The sequence below is a fragment of the Silene latifolia genome, chromosome 1 (assembly GCF_048544455.1).
Source record: "Silene latifolia isolate original U9 population chromosome 1, ASM4854445v1, whole genome shotgun sequence".
Lineage (NCBI taxonomy): Eukaryota > Viridiplantae > Streptophyta > Magnoliopsida > Caryophyllales > Caryophyllaceae > Silene > Silene latifolia.
This window is the reverse complement of record NC_133526.1, coordinates 80,788,429-80,795,299: the sequence shown is the minus strand read 5'-3', so window position 1 is coordinate 80,795,299 and position 6,871 is coordinate 80,788,429.

Here is a 6,871-nt window from a genome sequence, read left to right as displayed (position 1 = left end):
TAAACACATAGCGATCCCGACACACATCCCATGGTGACCGGTTTAACGTTGTAGGGCAAGATCGCGACTTTAGGACGTCTCCCAAGTCTTTTCATTAGCTCCTAACAACTCCTACCCGGGCTCATTTTAGTTTGACTCCCTATGTTCGTTAGGTTCATTAGTTACAGGTTTCAAGATCGTCGCTCTGATAACACTTTGTAACACCCCCATACTACTCCAAGTGCCTTACCAGGACCACTTGAGGCATGAAAGTTCTACCATCTCGGTTACCCGAGGCAATGATAATCAAATAGACCATAAGGAAACGTACTTTAATAATAAAGTTTAAAGCGATAGAAACCAAAACTGAAACTGATAAAAAGAGAATACAAAAGGTTCTCAAATGTTAAACCAACTAGCAAAAAGAACAACGTTCGACATAGCGGAAGACTTCTAAAACAGCTCGTGATGACTCAACCCAGCTATCCCATGTGCATCAATCATACCTGTTCAATAATTGCTCACCATCCCCGAATGGATCACCACAGTTTTTAAAACATTTAAACGGGGTCAGTACTGATTACATAAAACAAACAACTGCAATAAAACAATATTACAAACCAAACCAATCCCCAAACTCCGTCACATCACCACACTCCTGACTACACACTAAAGTGTATAGTCCTGTCAGAATACCCATCGCAACAAGTATTCCACACCACCAGTAGAGGACCGCAGCCATTCCCACATAAGCCCCGTTCATCTCATCCGAATGATAAACCCATGTTCCTTAATGTGCACATCCCTTCTGTGGCGGGTTCCACAGAAGGTGAATCAAGGGCGTGAAGCCACTTCCGCAAGTGACTTCACTCAGCCGAGGACGCACCTCGCAAACCACAAACAATTATACAACCAACTATACAAATAACAATCACCAAAACTAATACTGATATGATATACAATAACAACAACAATCAATTATCACTAATGCCATGTAAACAATACTGAGTACGGAAACCCTACCTGGAATAGCAATCACCACAGACCGTCTAGCAGCTAATCAGAAATTCTCCTCTACGAATCCTCCTCCTATAACACGTATACATACAATTACCACCAATACTACACAAAACATCCAAAACCTCCAACATTACCCAATTATGGTTTTAATGAAACTCAACCAAATGCTATAAAAATTATACAAGGAACTTACCCTTGACACGATGATCACAACGGCGTAAAGAACGAGATGATCCGACGAACCTAGGCTTGGGATTTTCCAATAACGCGAGAGATGCGAACAACGTAACTTCTAATATCTCTTGAAAGGTTTAAGAATGTTGAAAAGTGTTTAAGAAATAATGACGGAAGATTTTATATTAATCTCGCGTTATTAACAAAACCCGGCTAAACAAACCCGTAAAACACACTTACTCGATCGAGTAAGTAACTTACTCGATCGAGTCCCCAACTTACTCGATCGAGTACTCTACATGCAGACTACTGTTTTGCGTAAAAAGCTACTTACTCGATAGAGTAAGTTTCACTCGTTAGAGTACCCATAGACATAGAAAACCGTAGTATTACAAATGGTGTGGAGCATTATTCTTTAAAAGCAGTATCATTATATTAAACCTTATGGAGAAAAGTTCCCTTGGTATCCCTGGATTCTGAATAGATGGGTCATACCTAAACATACATTCATTTGCTGGTTGGTGATATGCATTTATTTGGTCGTAATTCTCCCTTCTTTTCTATGCATTTTGGCCGATTTTGAGACGGTTTTTATGCATATTACTTGCATTTTGTTTCCCTATTTCCCGTTCTATGATTTTGTGTCTCATGTTGTAGGATTTGAGACGAAAAGTAAGAAATGGGAGCAAGTTAGGAAGTTTTGAAGATTGCATAGGAAAGAAGAGGAGAAGAAGCTGAGAAGAGCCTTCCAGCCGGTTTGCCGGTTGGGCATCCTCCCCACAAGCTAAGGAAGAAAATAGAAGGAAAAAAAGTAGGAACTCCCTGCCAGGGGAGCCACCAGCTGCCGGCCCAACGGCTGTCCATACCTGATGACTTCAAAGATGAGAAGAAATGCAGAGGATTCCCAACCGGCCAGCCCACCGACTAGAAACACCAGATGACCAAGGATTTGAAGCAAAACTTACAGGGAACTCCCAGCCGGGTGCGGCACCGGCGGCCGGTAAGCCGGCTCAGACACCCTGACTGATATTTCCTTCCTTTGTAATTTTTGACCTAAAATTGTTGTAAATTATAAATACCCCCTCCCTAATTCATTTAGACACATTACCCTAGATCTGAAAACTCTCTAATTTTATGCAACATTCCTTAATCCAAGTCTTATTCTTTCTCTAATTAAACCTTAATTACTTAGCAATTTAGCCTAGATCTAGTTTAGTTGGATAGTTTACATTTGGGTATTTGACTTGTAATTGAAGATTGTTGAAGAACATCTTCCATTTATTAATCAAAGAATCAATCTTTCCTCTTTGTTAGTAAAATATCCTCTCTTTTTAGTTTAAATCTTCAATTGTTTATATTTCTTCTTCCTTCACTCTTATTAGTTCATATCAAACACTTATCATATGTCATCCTTACGGTCGCAGGGTTATCAAAAACTAATACTTATTTCATTTAATTTTCATATTCATTTTGAGCATATCATATGTCATCCTGACGGTCGCAGGGTTGCTCTGATACCTCTTATAACGCTCCGACTCAAACTTAGGGTTGGGAGCGGTCACTCAGGGTAGCTTGCCAGGTTGTGTACATGACCCACAGATCAACACGTGTCCTTTATAGCGCATTTTGTCCTTGATGCGTACGTTTTATATGCTTTTATTATATTTTTTGCACGCATTTCTATGCATTTTATATGCTATTTCATTGTTATATTCCCCGCGATTGCTACTTTGGGTACATGTTATGGATTTGATAGGTTATTCACCCAAATGTGCAAATATAAGCCAAATCCTATCAAAAAAGATGAGATGAGATTCCGTTCCTAGTGTTGATGAAAATGAGCTTGGAAACCATCCTTTTGGAGTCCTTAGTGAAGTGAAGAATCTTAGCGAGCAAAAGAAAAGCTTCACATTACTAGTGTCTACTTCGAAGAGCCATAACTCGAGTTCTATAAATGATAATGAAGTGATTCAAATTGGAGATGAAAGCTTATCATGTTAGCTTTCCAACGCCACCAAAAACACCAGTCGATCGACTTTTTGTTATCGCGCATTTCCTGCAACGCGCACTGAACTTCAAACGAGGTTTGATGCGTGCATTTTATATGCTTTCATTCCATCTTTTTGCACGCATTTCTATGCATTTTATATGCTATTTCATTTCTATATTTCCCGCGTTTGCTACTTTGGGTACATGCTATGGATTTGACAGGTTATTCGCCCAAATGTGCAAATATAAGCCTGTAGATACCCAGTATCTGCACCTTCCAAAAACCACCCGATGATGATCGGACTGTAACGTGTTTTTGATATGCGTGCGTAGATTGGCCATACATGAGACGGTTTAATGCATTACTCGAATATGAAAAATGATTTTAAAAATGGTTTTCTAACTTCATTTGCATTAAAATAACATTATTTAGAGTTAAAACTGTCTTCGGACCCAAAACCGACTCAGAAACCCGCAACTCGAGTCAACCTGAGTCAACCCGAGTCAAATAAAATCCCGAATGTCAAAAATAATGCCATTAATGTCTTTATCATGTCATTTCCAATAAAATAACCCTAACTAGAGTCAAAACTGTCTTCGGACCCAAAACCGACTCAGAAACCCGCAACTCGAGTCAACCTGAGTCAACCTGAGTCAAACCAAATCTCAAATGTCGAAAATAATGCCATGAATGTCTTCATCATGTCATTTCCATTAAAATGACCCTAATTAGAGTCAAAACCGACACCGGGCCAAAAACCGACTCGAAATTCAAATCTCGACTCACACGGGTCAAATCCGAGTCAAGCACACAAATTACCTACCCCAAGTAACACCAAAATCATCTTATTAGATGCCCATATTATTATACTACATCTCATTTCAGTACCACATATAAAACCAACCAAACAAGGGATAGAGCAAAGGCCACGTTCAAATTGAAAGGGACAATACACCCCTTTCAATCACAAGGTGGCTCGCGCCTAAAGCAGGTGTCTGCTTAACCTCTAAGCAAACTCAACCGACCTACCATCCCACATTTCTCTATAAATACCACCCTTTACACACCAAAAAAATGACGCGAGCGTCCGCCCCTTCACCTCTCTCTTAAACTTCTATACTCGACTTCCTAAGTCACAAAATCGACACGTGTTTTTGACCTACCGATCGTAAACACAAGCCTTACACATTTTGTTTGGTACCGTCGCCGTGCATTCGACCGACCCATTTGACCAACTCAATTCATCAATCAACATGTTTTAATTAACATATTTTCAACATATTTTCAAAACAAAATCCTTTTTTAAGGCACTCTTTTAAACTTCTTTGATCGCGATTAATCACAACGAGAAAACTGTCTCTAAAGTCGTCTACTTCGCAAACATCAATACACGTAAGTTTGAGGGTGTAAACAACTCCTTTATTTCACGTCTCTACTGTTTTTACGAGTTTATGAGCATGAACAATGCATAACACGATTCAAATATAGGTTAGACGAGCCAAAACCGAGTTTTGGCCTGAGACAGAAGCCCCTTGCTATGCAAAGAGGCTCGCGCCTCAATGGGGTGTCTAGGTCAGACTCAAACGTGTTTGAGTTCGTCTTTCCTTCAACACTTTCTTTTATTTTTACTTCTTTACTTTTACGGTTTTTACCATTTTAATTCATTTTTATGACAAATATTTTGACCATTACAAAAATCATCATTGGTTCCTTATACCATGACAGTTTATTCCGTGACTCGATGATATTATTGGTTAATTACATTTTAATGGGTATTTTAACACCCTTTTTTTTTATTTACCATTTTTCTCATTTATTTACATTTGCAAACATATTAGTCATGATTCATAATCACCCTTGGTTCTTTATACCATGTCGGTTTAATCCGAGTACGGTGATAAATATCGACTAATTACAAATAATTGAACTTAACATAATTAGTTCAAATCAAACATTTTCCTTTTACACATTTTATTATGCTTTTCAAACTTGCAAATACGACAACGAATATTACTAACATAATAGTAATTATTCCAAGTCATGCAAATCATACTTGCAAATCATTAATCACAAAAAAACGGTTTTAAACAACCTTTTTTTAGCAACCAGGAGACGCCCCTTGGGTCGTCGTCTGACTCGCGCCCCAAGAGGTCGTCTGTTTTCGTATTTTAAAACCTGGGCAGAGCCCCTTCTCTCGCCAATAGGCTCGCGCCCAAATGGGGCTGCCTGGCACTGTTCTGTCCCATTTTGGTACTTGTCTAGGACGATCCCGATTACGGTTTATCCGAATACGTGACGGATCAGATTAACGAGTTTGCGTTTTATACTTTGCCTTTTTAAACACACTTTTTTCAATAAATGGATCGTGTTAAGCATCATAACCCGAATTTGGTAAATGGATGTTTAATTTCCGTTCTCACATGCAAATCAATCTAAATCCAACTTGACATCTTATACTTGATACTTGGATTAAATCAACCGACGTAGAAAGCTCTCACATGTTAGGTTAAACTTTTGGATGTGCATTCATGCATTTACACCGTTTTATCAACTCTTGCACTTAAACAACCACGATCGATCAGTAGAGGCCGCTAACGTGGGCGGGATTGGGTGTCCGATTAAAGGGCTTACTCAGAACCTTTGGATAGTGGATGGCCTTATCCAGGGCGTATGAGAGTCATTTTAGGCATAGAATGCTAAAAGGGGGGCGAGTCCTTATCATTAGTACCTATGTCAAACACCGCTTTTTGCCTAGATTAACCTAGGTATAAAGTGGATTCGAACGGGTTCCAAGCATCCCACAAATGCTTGGTGGCGACTCCGAACATCTCTAATCGTTTCGAGACCATTACCGAGACGAAACCGACCGATCTAAAGCGATCCGGTCGAAAGCATTTTTTACGCCGCCGAGCGTGGCTTTCAAAAGATTGCTGCATGTCCACAGATTGGCTTGGCGTGCAGGTGGCCCGTGACCGCAGATCGGTAGATGGCCCAAATCCACAGACCAGCCTGTGGCCCATGTCCACAGATTGGCGACTCCGCTAGGGAAAACTAGGACACTTGTGTCTTTGTGATCCTTAGAGGTGAAACTCGAACGAGGTCGTGGTTAATGTGCATTAATTGATATTACGGTCATAAGTCGGGTTCCTTGTCCGGGCCCACAACCTAACCCTTTTTAACCAATTGGCTCGTCTCGTCGGCGTGAGTTTTCTCATCCCCGCGTTTCGAATCTCGATTGAGTCAAGCATATCGTTGACGTTACACATTTCTGTTTCGTCAAAGAGCTTTCATCACCTTCGTGCACAAGGCTAGGGCACCCTCCTTACACATTTTGTTTGGATTGGTATCCCTCTCGCAAATCGGGGTTTGATTGCTTGGTGTGTAACCCACCCTTTAAGCCAAAACCTGTGTCAGCATTATGCATAATATAATGAACTGCGAGTGCTTATGTCTTATGTGATCATAAGTCCTTCCGTGTCATTTCAAACTTTCAAAAAACATATTTTGCGCCGTTATAATGGCCGTTTCAAACCTCGGTCTTTTGCCGACCGTTGCAAACCTTTTATGACGTCGTAATGACGATTTTCAAACTCGGTTTTCTACAACCATTTCAACACGCCATTCTAGGCCGTCGTAATGACGATTTTCAAACCCGATTTTCTACAACCATTTCAACACGCCTTTCTAGGCCGTCGTAATGACGATTTT